The following is a 19,857-nucleotide window of genomic DNA, read 5'->3' on the forward strand; positions in this document are numbered from 1 at the left end:
CCTTGGATTTTATTTCTAAGGTAGAGGTACTTGAGCATATGTACAGGCCAGAGAAGAGTCAACAGAGAAGGTAGAGCTGAACATTAAGAAAAGTAAGGGGATAATTGGTGGAGCACATTCCTTAAAGAGACAAAAGCAGTGGTCTCCATAGCACCAGTGGACAAGAGAAGGGATACTCCTTCCACTAAGAATGGGTGACAATATAAGTAGCTGCAGGTTCCACATCTAATATTACCGTGGCACATGGAACACAGAGGCTTAGATTATCCGCCATAAGTTGTAGTACAGCCAGTACAATTGGGGTCAGAAGAAAATAGTGACAGTTGAAATAGCCATTCTGGGGATGAGGAAAGAGAACTAAACAGGAAAGTGTCACCAAGGGTGTTTTGAACCCAGCTGAAGATGGAGTTCATGAATCTGTCCAGGCACCAGTCCATATAATGATGAATTCCCCAGTAGAACGCAATGCACTGCAGGGAGCTCACAGCACCCCTTCCACATTGGGGTTCTTCCAGGCCTGCTCTTGCTGCTGGCGCTCCCTCACCCAGCTCTCTGACTGTAGGGATCACCACCATTTACCTCCTGGACATATCGCTCCCTCACAGGAGAGTGAGTCTGGAGGCTGCCTTCACTCCACCTTCATCCTTGTCTGATCTATACAGCTTTATCTCTAAAACAAGCAAGCTGACCCAAGGATGGCTTTCTTTCAGGTCACCAGCACTTGGCCAGGTTTCCATCTGTTTCATATTTCCATGGTCTCTTCCATGGAAATAAGGAGGAGGATGGTTAGATGTGGGACTCACATTCCCAGACATCATTTTACTAAAAATCTTGTATTTACACTTTAAATCAAACCTGATCCCTACGCTATGGTCTGAAAAAATTCATATATTGAAATCCTAACCCCAAAGGTGATAGTATCAGGAGGTGGAGTTCTTTGGGAAGTGATTAGGTCATGAGGGTGAAGCTCTCATGAATCGGATTAGTGCCCTTGTAAAAGAGGCCTGAGAAAGCTCCCTTGTCCCTTCCACCATGCGAGGACACAGTGACAAGGCATCATATATGAACCAGGAAGCAAGCACTCACCAGACACCAGACCAGCTGGAGCCCTGATGTTGTACTCCCAGCCTCCAGAACTGTAAGAAATAAATTTCTCTTGTTCCTAAGCCACCCAGTTTATGGTGTTTTGTTATAGCAGCCCGAAAAGACTAAGACACCCTATTTCTGCCTTTTCCTTCAATTTGATTAACTCTTGGAGAGAGGATATTTTACCAACACTTTGAAAGATCCTGTTTATTAAAGAATTTAACCTCACTCAAAGACAGGTCTGGCCTTTGCCCTCAGCTTCTGGGAAGTAATCTCTAAGCCTTTGGAATGTCGTGCCTGATAGGAAGGGCTTTGTTTGCCAGAGAGCCTTGCACGAGCCACATAGTAACGATGTGATTTAGGGAAGGGACTTTGGGTCACACACTATCAGCTCAACTGAAGGGCTGAAAACTGAAATCAGCCATATTGGCAGTTAACCATACCTAGGTGATGGAACCCCAGTACTGACTGTGGACATAGACTTTGCTGAGCTTCACTGATTGGCAATACTCCACGTGTATTGTCACATGTCATTGCTCGGAAGTTAGCGCTGTCTGTGACTCCATGGGTAGAGGGCAACTGGAAGCCCGGCATCTGGAACTCTCCTGAACTCTGCCCCATGAATCTGTCCCCTTGGATGACTTTAATCTGTATCCTTTCCCTATAATTAACCATAACTGTGAGTATTGCAGCTTTCTGTGAATTCTGTGAATCCTAATGAGTTACCAAACTTGATTGTGGTTTTGGGAAGTCCCTGAACTTGCAAGTTAGTGTCATAAGTGAGGGACTTCTTGGGGACTATCCCCTAACTTCACAGTTGACAAACCTTCACAGATTCTTTCTGGAGCTTGAGAGAGTATAGAAAGAGGTACCATCGCCTACTCCACTTTTGGGTCTTACAGAAATGTAGGCACACCCAATCATCAGAGGCAAGGATTCATGACAAAGGGGTTAAAACGATGACTCTCTACCTTTCTGTGGTGGTGCTAATGTACTGTGAGGGATTAAAATGCATTCGGTTATTACACTATTCTCTTGGTCACAATCCACCACTCCCATTATTTAAATAGACCTGTATGTAACTCTGACTATGCTGTTATATTCTCAGGAGGTAGATTCCTTGCATTTCCCAATAGTCACGCCATCTCCCTTTTGTGCTGGTGTTAACCTCCTGCCTCACATCTTAGTTCTTGCTGCAGTTTATACCCTACTTCAGACCATTTTGCACGACTTTCTAAACACAGTGTTCTACCTCACAGACATTACCACATCGGTTAACAAACAAAATACATTTTTCAAGATTAGATGGCAAACCTGTAAAGGGTATGCAGTACACCAGGGACATAGTATGCTCATAGAGAACAACTATTGCATTAAAGGCACAAAATCCGTTTCCCTTCCAGTCCTCACTGGAGACATTGGGGATGAGAAATGTGGGTCACAGAGCAGATGTAATGCTTGAGGGAGTATCAGAAAGGGGGAAAGGGGTTGCTAGAGGTGTGTAGGGAATGAGCATACTCAGAGGAGAGACAAAAGTCAGGAAGTAGGGTCATGCATAAGAGGGGAACTTACAAAAAAAGTAAAAATAGCCAATAAGGTGGAATAATGGAACTGTTTAAGATAACATTAGCTGATATACTTGTTAAGCCCTTTCTAAGAGCCAGATCTCCGAGCAGTGTCCAGGAGGTCATAAGCTGCCCGCCTCTGGAGGAGTCCGGGTAGAGCAAAACAGCCACTCAGAGGGGATGTGGTGGATAAGATTTGTGTCTATTCTAAGACTAAATTTTTCTATACACTCACTAATCCCCAATACTTCTGTGTTCATTTTGTGAGTTTCCACTGCATTCATTGGCCCAGTGTAGCAGAGTCACTACTGTCTACTTACATGAGATCAGATCTGGTTACAGCTTGTTAGGGGCATATCAATTTGATATCATGTTCAGCTTAGTGTGCTAACACAGCCTGTCTGTGTTACATCATAATATAATGTTTTGTATCAAAACCACCCTTAACTTCCACAGAATGGCCCCCAAAATGCTTTGCAAATGTGTTTATTCTAATTTGCACAGCTGCTAAACAACTGATAAAATATTGAATTTCTGCCAAACCCCTCTCCCCTTTTTGAAACTCAAATTTAACTAGACATCGTTTATTTGTTTGTTTGTTTGTTTGTTTTGGCAACTGATCAGTAAGGGGATCTGAATCCTTGACCTTGGTGTTACGAACACCACACTCTAACCAAGTGAGCTAACCAGCCAGCCCTCCCCCAGCCATTTTTTGAGAATTGTTTACATTATATGAATGTAATGTCAGAGTTTACAATTGGTGGTGTGAGTCTCATGAAAACAGGACTAGGTGTAGCTGGCATCTCTGTGTCTGTCACCCCACACACACCCACCAGCCCCCCACAGGCCTCCCCCCCCCCAGCCTCACCCAAGCCTGGCACATGGCACACACATCTGACGTGAGGCATCAGTGAGGGGTGTTGTCGACTGCCCACAGGGTCTAGGTGGCTTTTCTGCAGTGGGAGGAGATGGTCCAGGCATGTGGCTCACCAGTGTTCCTCATTGAACACCGAGACTGAGACTGCACCTATTTCTCCCTAGCACCAAATCCTTTATAAGTTATCAGAAGCTGTTTAAATGAATTAATCAAAATAATGACTAATGTTTCCTGAAGACTTATTAGGAGATAGTCCCTTACTTAGGCTATTTTAATGTGGGCTATTTCATCTAATACTTACAACCTTGTGGACTAGGAGCTCTGGTTATCTTCATTTTCCAGATGAGGAAACTGAGGCACAGAACATTAAAGTCAACTTGCCCACAGCCAAACAAAGAGTAAGGGACAAAACCAGGGCTCAAGTCTAGGAAGCGTGGCTGGAGCATCCGTGTGCTTAGCCACTCACCCACTTACCGTGCGACAGCACCCGAGTGAGAGGGAGCAGGAGGCAGCGGCAGCATCCGTGAGCGGAGCTGAAAGGTGGAGTGAGCAGGAGGGCTGTGCTGTGAGCCACAAGGAATATGGACAGTCATTGTTATATGGATTGACTATGAGCACATGGGACACTTCTTTCATCACTTCTGCCTTTTGCCCCGTCTTCTCAAAGGAGGTGAATGAAGAGATTTCAGAGAAAACTTGTCACTGTTTTCCTCTTCAACGAAATATGAAATGATCATATGTAAAAGCAGGAGAGATGGAGGTTAGACCCAGAGAAGAACCACCTTCTGAGATACTGGAGTGAAGACCAGCGGGGAGAGAAGCTGGGTCCAGCCCTGCCTGAAGACACCCTATTTTCTAGTCCTTTGATGTTGGTGAGGGATGGAGGGCGGGGGTTCCACTGGTGCAGGAATAAGACCTGGGGTACCTGAGGCTCCTCTGCTCTCCTTTCCTCCATCCTACTTTTCACATTTTAGAAGTTGTGCAGCTGAGCTGGGACCAGCTCTGAGTTCTGGACATCTGGGTAAATTCCAAATCCAATGAAACCTGCAGGAGCTGTGCACAGGACAGCTATAACAGGACCATCTCCTCCTGCTGCCACCTCATGGGCCTTATAGTCACTATGGTATTGCTCTTTAGAGTTACAAAGTCCTTCCACATACATCCTACAGTTTTGCCCCCACAATGACTCATGAGGTAGGCAAAAGAAGACAGTTTTATTTTAATTTTACAGATGAAGAAACTATGAATCATAGAGGTGGAGTGACTTGCAGTGGCAGACCCTACATTAGAACTACTCTGTACCCTCAAAGCCCCCTAGACTTTACCCATCACAGTCCTTCCTTCTGCACTGAATTGTTGCTTTATGTGTGTGTCTCCCCAACAGAGCATGATTTTTCTTTCTTTTTTTTTTTGTCTTTTTCGTGACCGGGAAGGGGATTGCAACCCTTGGCTTGGTGTTGCCCACACCGCACTCAGCCAGTGAGCACACCGGCCATCCCTATATAGGATCCGAACCCGCAGCAGGAGTACCGCTGAGCTCCCAGTGCCGCACTCTCCCGAGCGAGCCACAGGGTCGGTCCATAGCATGATTTTTTTGAAGGCAGACAAATGTCTTTCAGCTGTGTTTTCAGCACATAATACAGTGGGCACCAGGATTTCAGTCCAGGGCCTCTACCACAGGAGTTGAGGTAGATCTTTGGATGCTTGGGGTCAGTGTGTGGGGCTCTAGTCACACCAGGCACTATCCTGGACAAAGGAAAGGGGTAACCTTCCTTCCCAGAGCTCCCTTCCCCAAAGGACATGTCATGTGGAACCTAGAGAGCAGATGAGAGTGAAGGAGCATGGAAACTGGAATGCACAAGAGAGGTGTGAGATCTGTAATGATTCTCCCACCTTGGCCTTGGGGTTCTAACTTACAGAAAATGGGGGAAATTTCAGGAAATCACAGCTGCAGACTCATGGCCAGCTGAGCTGAACAGGATGTAGTGACCAGCAAGGTCTAGCCCTGTGAGTGGGCATAAGAGAAACCAAGGCCATGTCTGTGATGCAGGGAAGCCACGGGCTGAGGAGGAAGCAACACTCATTGGGTCTGCAGTTGTTATTTATAATATCCCAAGTATTAAATCATTAAAGTTATGTTCATTCCCAGGGTCATTTTAACACTAATGTAAATATTCCAGAGTGTGTTGGAAGAGTCATTCTATTAGAGATGTCCAAAATTTTGGTTAGTGATTCAGATATATTAGTAAGATTTCCAAATGTTCCTGTATTTTTTTAGTTTGAAATTTAAAGTTCTCTATTTCATGTTTTAATGTCATGCTTAGTTTTTTGACAAAGAGATTTTAGATGATATTTGAGTGCAAAATCACATCCATAAGAAGGTTACTGCTATGCTTGCTATATGACCACTTTTGCATAATATACTCTAATTATATGTGTTTTGAAAAACAAATGATTATTGAAATGCTATTTTTAAATTACTTGTAACAATACTGTAACAGTGATTTAAAATAAGCAACAACAGTTTCTCAATTTGAGTAGACACAAATTTTCCCCTTGAAAATATACAAGCTTTCTATTCTTTCTATATTTTCTCTCACCCCCCTGGAGTTTCTGAATTTTCCCCCACATTCTGCCCTACCACCATGTAAATCTCACACAAAAAAATTGAGTCCTGAGGGCCTGAGAAATCTCACTACTTTATGCTCCCAATTTTTCTCTCCAAATAGAAAGAAGGAAATTCTGGATATTATTCATAATTACTCAATTTTTGTTGCTCAGGACACCCATTCATTCATTTGACATATTATTGAGGGTCCACTATGTGTCAGGCACTGTTCTAGTTGCTGGGGACAGAGCAGTGTATTAGCCCATTCTTGTGTTGCTATAAAAGAATACCTGAGACTGAGTAATTAATAAAGAAAAGAAGTTTATTTGGCTCACCATTCTGGGACAGCTGCATGTGGCATGGGCCACAGGCTGCTTCTACTCATGTCAGGCAGCCAGAGGGTACAAGACGATCACGCAGCCAGAAAAGAAGCAAGAGAGAGAGAGAAGGGATCTGGATGTCACCAAGGTGGCAGAATAGACAAACCTCAGTATCATTCTCCCCCATAACTGACCAATTTACAACTACTAAAAAGCAAAGCAAAGACTGCCAATCTGGGACCACTGGATCTTGGAGGAAGAAGAGGAGAGACCTGCAGAGTTTGTGAAGGCAGGAGAAGCCATGGTGAGAGGAAGAAGAAACCTCTCTGTTTCAAGCCCTGGCCACTTCAGGGACAGCTTTGTGAGAGGCAGGAAGAAGCTGCAGCATGTGGAGCAGGAGCCAGCAAAAGTCACAGCTGAGCCCTTTGTGTGCAGTTGCCTGGAATCCACAGGAGAGAAGAGGGCCTCAGAGTAAACCATACCAGCCCCCAGGCCAGTAAGACCACTGACAGGGTTCCCTTGGACCCTGGTGCAAGGGGCCACAGCCAACCAGTCAGAGGAAGTGAGTCATCGCGAGAGACCCACGCACATCCCTCCATGGTAAGCGTTTGGAGTGTGGGAGGAAGCCTGGCCTGCCAGGAGAACATTGGGGTGAACGGTGGGTGGTTGATCTGCCCTCCAGTGGGCACAGGCCCACTAAGTGGAGACTGATCAGGGTGATAGAACATGCAGTTCCCCAGAAAGTCTCAGTCTGGGGCCCAAATGTCTACATAATCCAGGTGTATCTGACCTCACAAGACTCATAAGTGATTAAAAGGCCAAAAATTAAAATCAGGTTTGCACAAAAAGCCTTCCCCAAAGAATCAGCAGCAAAGCAGCAATTTAGCACAACCATAGAGCTTTAAACAAAACAACAGACCAGACACAAAGCTCTGACATTAACCAGTAAAGGTCTAACACCACCAAAGAACACCTGTAAAACATGGAAGAGGTAGCAGTCTTCTCAAATGCCCAGGCATCAACATACAGACACAAAGATTGAGAAATAACAGAGAAATATGACACCATCAAAGGAAACAAATCAAGCACCAGCAGTAGACCCAGAAGAACAGCAGATTTATAAACTGTCTGGCAGAGAATTCATAATAACCCTCTTAAAGATGTTCAGGGAGTCCACAAGAAAGTACACATAGAAAACAAAATGATATCTGGAAAACAATTCAGAAGCAAAATGAGAAACATGATAATGGAATTGAATCAATTTTTTAAAAATTCTAGAAATAAAAACTACATTATCTGAATTGAAAAACTCAATAGAACGCACCTGTAGCAGACTTAATCAAACAGAAGAAAGAATCGGTGGGCTTGAAGATAGAATATATGAAATTATCAAATCAGAGGAGCAAAAAGAAAAAAAGTATAAGAAAAAATGAAAGAGAAATACAGCAAATATGAGACTCCCTCAAGCAAAATAACCTCCACATAATTGGCATGCCCAAAGGAGAGGGAAAAGGAAGAGATGCTGAAAGCATGTTCAAGAAAACAATGGCTGAAAATTTCCCAAATATGGAGAAAGTTGACAGCCTCCAGGTACAAGAAACGTCAAATTCAACCTGAGGAGCCACACCCCATGACACATCATAATCAGATTGTCAAAAACCAAAGACAAAGAAAGAATACTGAAAGCAGGAAGAGAAAAATCACATATAACATTCAGTGAAACCCCAATACGTCTCTCAGCAGATTTCTCAGTAGAAACCCTACAAGCCAGAAGAGAATTCAGGATGATATATTCCGAGTGCTGAGGGGAAAATACTGTCAGCCAAGAATTCTCTACCAGCAAAATGAAACTCCAAATATGAAAGAGAAATAAAGTCTTTCCCGGACAAATAAAAGCTAGTGGAATTCAACACTAGACCTGCATTACAAGAAATGCTAAAGAGAGTTCTTCAATCTCAAAGAAGATGACACTAAGGAGCAGCAAGGAAACATGTGGAGGTACATAATTCATTAGTAAAGTAAGGTCACAGATAACCTCAGAGTACTATAATGTTGTAAGGGTGGTGAACAAAATGCTTATATCCTTAGTATGAAGACTAAAGGACAAACCTAACAAGACACTAACATATACAACAACCATATAAGAGACAGGAAATATTAAAAGATGTAACTTTAAACAACAAATTTTCAAAAAGTGGGGGTAGTGGAAGTGGGGGGGATGACACCAAAATGCAGTATTGGCTTTGCTATTTTTTTTTTTAGTTATCGAAGTTAAGTTGTTATAATCTAAAATAATGTGTTATAACTATAACATGTTTTTTGTAAGCCTTGTGGTAACCATAACACAAAAACTTATGAGACATGATAAAAATAAATAGCAAGAAATCAAAAAACACTGCTTGAGAAAACCACTTAGTCATGAAGGAAGACAGTAAGATTACAAAAGAAGAAAAAAAGATCAACAAAACAACAGGAAAAAAAGGAGCAAAATAGTAGTAACAAGTCCCTATATATCAATAATAACTCTAAGTGTAAACAGATTAAATGCCTCAGTTAAAAGACACAGGATGGCTGAATGGATTATGAAACAAGACTCAACAATAGGCTACCTACAAGAAACTCACTTCGCCTATAAAGACACACACCCTCTAAAAGTGAAAGGATGGGAAAAGTTATTTCATGGAAATGGGAAGCAAAAAAGAGGAGGATGAAACATTCTCTAGAATAGACCAAATGTTAGATCACAAAAAATGTTGTTAGATCAACAACATTTTTAAAAAATCAAAATCATATCAACTACTTTGTCCCACCCCAATGGAATAAAACTAGAAATCAACAAAAAAAGGAATACTAGATACCACATAAGTATATGGAAAGTAAACAACATGCTCCTAAACAATGAATGGGTCAAAGAAAAAATAAAAAAAGAAATTAAAAAATTTCTGGAGACAAATGAAAATGAAAACACAACATACCAGAACCTATGGGATAGAGCAAAAGAAGTTCAGAGAGGAAAGTTTACAGCAATAAATGCCTACCTCAAAAAAGGGGAAAGACTTCAAATAAACAATCTAACATTAAATCTTAAGGACCTGAAAAAATAAGAACAAATTAAACCCCAAATCAGTAGAAGAAGAGAAATAACAAAGATAAGAGTGGAAATAAATGATTAGAGATTTAAAAAAAAAATACAAAAGAGCAAAAAAACAAAGAGTTTTTTGAAAAGATAACCAAAATTGAAAAATCTTTAGCTAGACTAATAAAGAAAAAAGACTCAAATAAATAAAATGAGAAATAAAAAAGATGTTGCAACTGATACCACAAAAAAAACATGAAGGATAGTAAGAGACTACTATGAAAAACTACATGCAAACAAACTAAAAAACCTAGAAGAAATGAGTTAATTCCTGCACACATATAAATTACCAACATTGAATCAAGAAGAACTAGACAACATAAACAGACCAATAACAAGTAAAGAGACTGAAGCAGTAATCAGCAGTCCCTCAACAAAGAAAACCCCAGGACCAGATGGCTTTACTGCTGAATTTTACCAAACATTTAAAGAAGAATTAACACCAATTCCTCTCAAACTCTTCCAAAAAATTGAGAGGAGGGAATACTTCCAAATTCATTCTGAGGCCAACATTAACCTCATACCAAAACCAGAAAAAGACACAACAAAAAAAGAAAACTACAGACCAATATCCCTAATGAACACCCCTTCGTGATAAAAACACTCAATATATTAGGTATAGAAGGAATGTACCTCAACACAATAAAGGCCATATCTAACAAACCCGCAGCTAATGTCATACTGAATGGACAAAAATCAGAGGCTTTTCCTCTAAGATCTGGAACAAGACAAGGATGCCCACTTTCATCACTCTTATTCAACATATTACTGGAAGTTCTAGCCAAAACAATAAGGCAAGAGAAAGCAATAAAGGGCATCCAAATTGAAAAAGAGGAAGTCAAACTCTCCCTATTTTCAAATGACATGATCATATACATAGAAAAACCTAAAGACGCCTCCAAAAAATTATTAGAACTAATAAATGAATTCAGCACAGTGGCAGGATACAAAATCAACACACAAAAATCAATAGTCTTCCTATATACCAATAATAATATAGCTGAAGAAGAAATCAAGAAAGTAATACCATTTACAATAGCTACCCCCACATGAACTACTTAGGAGTAAATTTAACCAGGGAGGTCAAAGACTTCCACAATGGAAACTATAAAACATTAGTGAAAAAAAATTGAAGAGGACACAAATAAATGAAAAGATATCCCATGTTTGGGGTTGAAAGAATTAACATCATCAAAATGTCCATATTACCCAAAGCAATCTACACATTCAACACAATCCCTATGAAAATACTGGTGACATTCTTCACAGAAATAGAAAAAAAGATCTTAAAATTTGTGTAGATTCACAGAAGACCCCATATAGCTAAAGCAATCTTGATCAAAAAGAACAAAGTTTGAGGCATCACAGGAATTGGTAAAGGGCCACAAAAATGATTATATTATATAATGTTGGATATACTAATTATACTGATTTGAGCATCACATATTGCACACAGGTATTGATTTTCAACTCTGTACCCCACAGATATGTACAATCAACTATGTGTCAATGAAAAAATAAATAAATCACACTGATTTTCCTTCCAAATACACACACACACACACACACACACACACACACAGACACACACACACTATAAACTATGGTAACCAAAACAGCATGGTATTGGCATAAAAATAGACAAATAGACCAGTGGAACAGAATAGAGTCCAGAAATAAATCCATGCACTTACAGCTAACCGATTTTCAACAAAGGTGCCAAGAATATACAGTGGGGAAAGGACAGCCTCTTCAATGAATGATGCTGGGAAAACTGGATATACACATGCAGAAGATTTAAATTAGACCCCTATCTCTCCCCATACACAAAAACCAACTCAAAAAAAAAAGCAGGAGTAGCTATGTTTATATCAGATAAAGTAGACTTCAAGTCAAGGAAAGTGAAAAAAAAAAAAAAAGATAAGGGAAGTTGTTATCTAATGATAAAAGGATTAATTCAACAAGAGGATACAGCAATTCTAAATATATACACACCCTACTCCAAAACACCCTGTTATATAAAGCAATTACTATTAGACTTAATGGGAGAAATAGACCCCAACACATTAATAGATGGGGATTTTAACACCCCACTTTCAGCAAAGTACAGATCATCCAAACAGAAAATTAACCAAGAAGCATCAGAATTAATCTCTACTCTAGGCTGATTAGACTCAAAATGGGTTAAAGACCTAAAATTAAGACCCAAAACTATGAAAGTACGAGAAGAAAACACAGGGGAAACACTACACAAAATGGAAGTGGACAGCACTTTTTTTGAGTGAGATTACGAAGGCACAGGCAACTACAGCAAAAATACACAAATGGGACTACATCAAACTAAAAAGCATCTGTACAGCAAGGACACTGCATTAGTCCATTTCTTTTGCTTATTACAGAAATACCTGAAACTGCATAATTTGTAAAGAAACAATATTTATTGCTTATAGTTCCAGAAGCTGGGAAGTCCAAAGTCCAGCGAACACATCTGGTGACAGCCTTGCTGGTGGGTAGTGAGTCTTCACAGCAAAGCACGGTGTCACATGTTAGATGGCAGAAGCAGAAAGAGAGCTAACTCATCACTCCTTCTCCTTTCAAAGCCCTCAGAACCACACCCATGACCACCATTAAGCCACCAGTGGATTAATCCGTTTACTTGGACATGGTCCTCACAATCTAATCACCTCTTCAAGGCCCAACCTTTCAATTACCACGATAGGATTTCCCACTCTTTTACATTGTTGCAGTGGGGATTAAGTTTCTGGGGGACATTCAACCCACAGCAGACACTATCAACAAAGTAAAGAAACAGTCTACAGAATGGGAGAAAGTGTTTGCAAACTACAAAATCTGACAAGGGGCTAATATCCACAATATATCAGGAACTCAAAAAACTCAACGGCAAAGAACCAAATAACCCAATTAAAAAATGGGCAATTTAAAAAAAGGACCTGAACAGACATTTCTCCAAAGAAAACATACGAACACCCAAAAGGCAAAAGAAAAAATGCTCAAAGTCACTAATCATCAGGGAAATGCAAATTAAAACTATGAGATATCATTTCACCCCAGTTAGAATGGCTATTATCAAAAAGACAGAAAATAATGAACACTAGCAAGGATGTGGAAAAAGGGAACTCTCCTAGATTGTTTGTGGGGATGTAAATTGGTACAGTCATTGTGGAAAACAGTGTGGAGTTTCCCCAGAGAACTAAAAATAGATCTACCTGATGACCCAGGTATCCCACTACTGGGTATATACCCAAAGGAAAAGCAATCAATATATCAAAAAGACATCACAACATTATTAACAACAGCCAAGAGAGGGAATCAACCTAAATTCCCATCAATAGATGAATGGATAAAACAACTGTGGTAAAAAACAAACAAACAAACAAACAAAAAAAACCTGTGGCATAAATACACAATGGAATGCTATTCAGCTATAAAAAAAATGATGTCATATTATTCACAGCAACATGGATGGAACTGGAAATCATCTTATTAAGTGAAGTAAGTCAGGCACAGAGAGACAAATACCCCATGATCTCATTCATATGTGGAATCTTAAAAAAAAAAAAAAAAAAGTGGTTCTCATAGAAGTAGAGAGTAGAATAATGGTTACCAAAGGCTGGAAGGGGGTGGAGGAGTAGAAGTGGTGTGCTAATGGGTGGGCTATGCTATCTACTTGAAGTGAGCCATTGTGTGATATATGCATGTATTGAAACAATACACTGTACCTCAAAAATATGTACAAGTACATGTTAAAATAAATAAATGAGAGAGAAGGATGAAAGGTGCCAGACTCCTTTAACAACCAGCTGTCAATGGAAGTAACCCATTCTTGAGAGAACTCATCCCCAAGGAGGGCATTAGTTTATTCATGAGGGACCCAGCCCATGACCCAAATACCTCCCAGTGCTGCCACATTAGGGATCAGATTTCATTCCACATGAGCTTTGTGGGGACAAACATATCCAAACTATATCAGGCAGTGAAGAAAGCAGACAAAGGCCCTCTTCTAGTGGCTCCTTAGATTTTAGTGTGGTAGATCTTATGGAAAAAGATTAATAATAAAGCAGGGTGAAGGGATAGAGTGAAAGATCAGGGAGTGATGTTCTATAGAGGGGACAAGGAAGACTTGTCTGATAGGTGCCACTGAGTAGATCTTAAGGAAGAAATAGTTGTGTGGATATATGGGGGGAGAGCTCTCTAGCACAAAGGCCTTGAGGAGGGAGGTGCTTAGGGTATTCAGGAACAGCGACATGTTAGTGTGTGACAGGTGTGGAACAGGCCAGGGGAAAACGATAAGAGATGTCATCAGAAAGGTAGCTAAGAAACATCCTATAGGGTCTTGGAGGCCCTGGGATGGACTTTGCATTTTATTCTAAGTGAAATGGGAGACAACTGGCAAGCAGAGGAATAACATAATCTGACATGTGTTAAAAGTATCACTCTAGTAGCCTGTGAAGAATAGATTTTAGGGGGCCATGTGGAGAAAAGGGATTTGTTGACTGACTGTTGCAATAGTGCAGGTGAGAGATGTAGTGGTGAAGGGGGTGAAGGTGATAGAAAGTGAACGGGTTTTGGGCATTTTTTCCCAGGCAGAGCCAGTAGAATTTGTGGATGGATAGATATGGGGTATGATAGAGTGAAGCCAAAGGTAACTATAATTTTCTGGCCTGAAAAACTGAGTGATTGGATCTGCAGTTTACTAAGAAGAAGAAGACAGGTGGAAGAATAGGTAGAGGGTAGGGAAGCAAGAGTTTGATTTGGCACATATGGAGTTTTAGATGCCTGTTGAATATCCAAATGGAGATACTGAGTAGATGGCTGCATATATGAGGGTATTTCAAAAAATTCATGAAAAAATTCATATGACCTTTTAATTCTGTTTGCCATAAACTTTTTGAAGTACGCTTGCACAAGCCTTGAATTCGAGAAAGAGGTCAGAGTTGGAAATAAAATTAGGTATTTCAAACCAAAAGATTGAATGAGATCACCTAAGGCATTGGGATAGATAAACAAATGAGTAAGTCTAAGGACAGAACCGAAGACATTTCAATATTTATAGATGAGAGAGGTTTGCAGCAACAGGCAAAGGAGAATGAGAAGACTTGGGAAGGACAAACCAAGAGAAAGTGGAGCCTCACAGGCCACAATGTCTCAAGAAAGAGGGAATGATTAACTACCTACCAAATGCTGCTGTTAACATTTTATCTTTCAAAGGCAATTACTTCATTTATTTCAGCATAGGCTTTTATAGTGAATGCTTATAATTTCACAGTGCCTTAGCATCTATTTTGAGTGCAGGTTTAGCTTTCTCATGCCAGAGGCAAGGCTCAGTCACCCTAGACAATGTGCAGTTCTACCCCAGACCCAAATGGCTCAAGCCAGTGGCCAGAGATAAGAATTTAGAGACATCTCTCCCACCTAGCAAGGCTTGGACCATTCAGGCATTTGCCCGTGAACTGGGCTTGGATCATTCAGACATTTGCCCATGAACTTAAAGTGACCCACACCCTATTTCTCAATATAACAGTTGCCGTGCTCTCCTCTCTTCTTTCTCCCTGCCTGTGTCCCCTGACCTCCATGCATGTGGCCTCCAAGCATGCTGTATACCCCTCAGCATCTGTAAGTACTAAAAAGTCTTAAACTTTCATATTGTAATTACATCATTGAAGGCATGCTGCCATCTGAACTCCTGAAGGTGAGGTCCACCAGAAGGGACTCATTCAGATGGATCCCCTGCTGGTGCTCTCTTGTTATGGCCAAGTGGCTGCGGGGACAATGCTATCAGATAATTTGAAAACAGCTTTCTTTTTCAGTTCCTCTCCAGATGTTTCTCGGTGAGGTGCCCCCAGGATTTTTTACTGATCTCATTTCACCCCACCTAGGCCTCTTCTCATCTCATGACAGTTTCTCTCCAGATCTTTCCAGAAACCTTGTATTGGTCATTTCCAGAACAAGGAAAGCTACAACATGAAACATAAGAGTGAAACTATAAACAATGTAGAAATATCTGCTCCAAAACCATCTCTAGGTCAGAACATCTCATCTCCATCCTCCAATAATTTCAGGAATCAAAATCACAACATTTTAAAGCTGCTGTTTCTACCACCGCCACATTTGTACCAGTACTGTACACAAATAGCAATACCTCATAATGGAACTTTAACACATCTCTCTCAGCATCGGACAGACCATCTAGACAAAAAAATAGCACAGAAATATTGGATTTAAAGAGCACTTTAGACCAAATGGACTTGACAGACGTTGACAGCACATTTCATCCAACAACTGCAGCATATTCATTCTTCTCATCAGCATACGGATCATTCTCCAGGATAGACCACATGTTATGCCACAAATTTTAAAACATTGAAATTATATCAAGTATATTATCAGATCACGATGGAATAAAATTAGAAATCAACAACAATCAAAACTTTGGAAACAATACAAATACACAGAAATTAAGCAACATGCTCCTAAATGACCAATGGGTCAAACAAGAAATAAAGCAGGAAATAAAAAATTCCTTGAAATAAATGAAAATACAAACACAACTTATCAATAGGTTTTTGGAATACTGTAAAAGCAGTACTAAGAGGGAAATTTATTGAGATAAATTATTATTATTATTATTTTTTGACCGGTAAGGGGATCGCAAACCTCGGCACGGCGTTGTCTGCACCACGCTCAGCCAGTGAGCGCACTGGCCATCCCTATATAGGATCCAAACCCGCAGCCTTGGCGCTACCAGTGCCACACTCTCCCGAGTGAGCCACGGGGCCGGCCTGCAATAAATTCTTATATCAAAAGAATAGAAAGACTTCAAAAAACCTAATGTTATTGTAGTGGATTGAATTATATCCCCCTAAAACTCACTGGAAATTGAGTTGTGTCCCCAAGTTTTATGTATTAGAAACTTAGCCCCCACTGTGACTGTTAAGAGGGTGGGAAATCCTATTATGGTAGTTGAATGGTGGAGCCTTGAAGAGGTGATTGGATTATAGGACCATGCAGTAGTGAATGGATTAAAAATGGTGGAAAGGGGTGTGGTTCTGAGGGCTTTAAAAGAAGAGGAGAGTCTGTCTTTCTCTCTCTTCTCTCTCTGCTTCCATCATCCTGCAATGTGAGACCCCTGGCTCACTGTTGCCACCATCAGATGGACTTTGGACTTCCCAGCCTCAGAAACTGTAAGCAATAAATTTCATTTTCTTTATAAATCACCCAGTTCCAAGTATTTTGTTATAAGCTACGGAAATGGACTAATACAGTTACACCTTAAAGAACTGGAAAAACAAAAACAATCTAATCCCAAAATTAGTAGACTGAAAAAAATAATTAAGATCAGAGCAGAACTAAATGAAACAGAGACCAAAATATCAATACAAAAGATCAACAAACAAGAAGTTTCTTTTTGAGAAGATAAACAAAATAGACAAACCATTAGCTAGGCTAACTATAAGAAGAGAGAAGACCCAAATAACAAATATCAGAAATGAAAAAGGAGACATTACAACCTGTACCACAGAAATACAAAGAATCATTAGAGACTATTATAAACAACTATACACCAACAAATTTGAGTATTCTCCAGGATCAACACATGGTAGGTCACAAATCAAGTCTCAACAAGTTTTAAAAAATTGGAATTATTCTAGGTGTTTTTTCAGACCACAATTGATTAAAACTAGAAATCAATAGTAAATGAAACTCTGGAAACTATACAAATATGTGGAAATTAAACAACATTCTATTGGATGTCATATGGGTCCAAGAAGAAATTAAACAGGATATCAAAAAATTTACTGAAACCAACGAAAATAATGACACATCATACCAAAATTAAGAGGGAAGTTTATCACATTAAATGCTTACTTCAGAAGAATGGAAAGATGGCAAGTGAACAACTTAATACTCCACCTTAAAGAACTAGAAAAACAAGAACAATTCAAACCCAAAGTTAGCAGGCAGAAAGAAATCATTAAGATCAGAGCAGAACTAAATGAAATAGAAACCCCAAAAACAATACAAAAGATCAATGAAACAAAAAGTTGGCTTTTTCAGAAGATAAACAAAATTGGCAAGCCTTTAGCTAGGAAAACTAAAAAAAGAAGAGAGAGGACACAAATAACAAAAATTAGAAATGAAAAAGGAGGCATTACAACCGATACCATGGAAATACAAAGAATCATTAAAGACTATTATGAACAACTCTACACCAACAAATTTGAAAACCTGGAGGAAATGAACAAATTTCTGGACACACACAAACTACCAAGACTGAACCAAGAAGACACAGAAAACCTGAACAGACCAATAACAATCAAAGAGATTGCAGCTGTAATCAGCAGTCTCCCAACAAAGAAAAACCCAGGACAGGATGGCTTCACTGCAGAATCCTGCCAAATCTTTAAAGAAGAATTAACACCATTTCTCTACAAACTATTCCAAAAAATTGAAACACAGACCATTATCCCAAACTCCTTCTAAAACCATCTTCACTCATACCAAAACCAGACAAAGATACAGCAAAAAAAGAAAACTATAGGTCAATACCTCTGATGAACATAGGTACAAAAATCCTCAACAGAGTACTAGTAAACAGTATACAACAGCACATCAAAAAGATTATACACCATGATCAAGTGGGATTTATCCAAGAGATGCAAGGATGGTACAACATAAGCAAATCAACAAATGTGATACACCACATTAAAAAAATCAAGGTCAAAAACCGAATGATTATCTCAATAGACACAGAAAAAGCATTTGACAAAATTCAACATCCCTTCATGATAAAGACTCTCAGAAAATTAGGTATAAAAGGAAAGTATTTCAGCACAATAAAACCCATATACAACAAACCCACCATCAATATCATCCTTGTTCCTTAAGACCAGGAACAAGACAAGGATGCCCACTCTCACCACTCCTATTTAACATAATATTGGAAGTACAAGCCAGAGCAATCAGGTAAGAGAAAGAAATAAAGGGCATCCAAATTGGAAAAGACTAAGTCAAATCATCCCTATTTGCCGATGACATGATCCTATATAGAGAAAAACCTAAAAACTCTACCAAAAACCTTCTAGAAATGAAAAACAAATTCAATAAACAAAATCAATACCAAAAGTCAGTAGTGCTTTTATACACCAACAACAAACAATCAGAAATAGAAATCAAGAAAGCAAGCCCATTTACAATAGCTACCAAAAGAATAAAATACCTAGGAATAAATTGCCAAGGAAGTGAAAGATCTCTGCAATGAGAACTACAAAACACTGCTGAAGGGAATTAAACACAACACCAAAAGATGGAAGGATATTCCATGTTCATGGATTGGAAGAATTAATGTTCTGAAAACTTCCATACTACCCAAAGTGATCTACAGACTCAACGCAATCCCCATCAAAATATCAATAACATTTTTCACAAAAATAGAAAAAACAATTCTAACATTCATATGAAATAGTGAATGATCCCAAATAGCCAAAGCAATCCTGAGCCAAAAAATCAAAGTCAGAGGCATTACACCACCTGATTTCAAATTATACTACAAAGCTGTAGTAACCAAAAAAGCATGGTACTGGCATAAAAACAGACACTTGTACCAATGGAACAGAATAGAGAACCCAGAAATCAATACAAGTACTTACAGCCAACTGATCTTTGACAAAGGCACCAAGAACATACATTGAGGAAAGGACAGCCTCTTCAATAGATAGTGCTGGGAAAACTGGACATCCATGTGTTAAAGAATGAAATTAAATCTGTATCTCTTGCTATATACCAAAATCAGCTAAAAATGGATCAAAATTTAAACATAAGACCTGAAGCTATAAAACTCCTAAAAGAAAACATAGAGGAAACACTTCAGGAAGTAGGACTGGGCACAGTCTTCATGAATATGACCCCAAAAGCACGGGCAACCAAAGGAAAAATAAACAAATGGGATCACATCAAACTAAAAATCTTCTGCACGGCAAAAGAAACAATTAACAGAGCAAAAAGACAACCTACAGAGTGGGAGAAAATATTTTCAAGCTATGCATCCAATGAGGGATTAATATCCAGAACATACAAGAAACTCACACAGCTTAACAGTAGCAAAACAAGTAGCCTGATTTAAAAATGGGCAAAGGAGCTGACGAGGGATTTCCCAAAAGAAGATATACGAATACATAAAATTTTATGCCAACGGATACATAAAAAAATGCTCAACATGACTTAGCATCAGGGAAATGCAAATCAAA

The sequence above is a fragment of the Cynocephalus volans genome, chromosome 8 (assembly GCF_027409185.1).
Source record: "Cynocephalus volans isolate mCynVol1 chromosome 8, mCynVol1.pri, whole genome shotgun sequence".
Classification (NCBI taxonomy): Eukaryota; Metazoa; Chordata; class Mammalia; order Dermoptera; family Cynocephalidae; genus Cynocephalus; species Cynocephalus volans.